Source organism: Tamandua tetradactyla, chromosome 3 (assembly GCF_023851605.1).
Source record: "Tamandua tetradactyla isolate mTamTet1 chromosome 3, mTamTet1.pri, whole genome shotgun sequence".
Classification (NCBI taxonomy): Eukaryota; Metazoa; Chordata; class Mammalia; order Pilosa; family Myrmecophagidae; genus Tamandua; species Tamandua tetradactyla.
This window is the reverse complement of record NC_135329.1, coordinates 203957423-203958189: the sequence shown is the minus strand read 5'-3', so window position 1 is coordinate 203958189 and position 767 is coordinate 203957423. Positions and strand designations below refer to the sequence as shown.

The 767-nt window shown below is 37.8% G+C and overlaps 1 non-coding gene across 1 annotated transcript; it reads left to right on the top strand.

The window, feature by feature from the left end:
• The first annotated feature begins 436 nt into the window (after positions 1–436).
• On the top strand, positions 437–542 carry LOC143678417 (U6 spliceosomal RNA). The gene has a single exon (XR_013173228.1). It is a non-coding gene; the product is annotated as a U6 spliceosomal RNA (small nuclear RNA).
• Positions 543–767: the final 225 nt, after the last annotated feature.

Sequence of the window (767 nt, the reverse complement as noted above, 5' to 3'; positions counted from 1 at the left end):
TTGGAGAACTGGATGTTGATTTCCAAAAGAATGAAAGAGGACCCCTGGAGAACTGGATGTTGATATCCAAAAGAATGAGAGAGGACCCCTATCTTACACAAAAATTAACTCAAACTGAATCAAAGACCTAATCATTAGAGCTAAGACCGTAAAATTTTAGAAGAAAATGCAGGAAAAGATCTTAAAGACCTTGTGATAGGAGGTGGTTTCCTAGACCTTACATCCAAAATGCAACCAATGTAAAGAAATAGATAAATGGGATCTGCTCAAAACTGAAAATTTTTGCACATCAAAGGACTTTATCAAGAAAGAAGAAACATAATATACTCAATAGGAGACAATTTTTAGATAAGGGTTTAATATCCAGAATATATAAAGACATCCTACAGCACAACAACAAAAAGGCAGGCAACCCAATTTAAAAAAATGGTCAAAAGTGTTGCTTTGGCAACACATATACTAAAATTGGAATGATACAGAGAAGATTAGCATGGCCCCTGCACAAATATGACACACAAATTCATGCACTGTTCCATATTTTTTAAAAAGAAGATAAGAATAAATGGTCATGGGCGGGCCGCGGTGGCTCAGCGGGCAAAGTCCTTGCCTGCCATGCCGGAGGACCTCGGTTCGATTCCCGGCCCCAGCCCATGTAAAAAAAAAACAAACAAACAAACAAAATACAATAAAACAAGAAAATGTTTAAAGATGTTTCCCTTTCTTCCTTCCTTCCATCCTTCCTTCCTTCTCTCTGTCTTTCCTTCCCC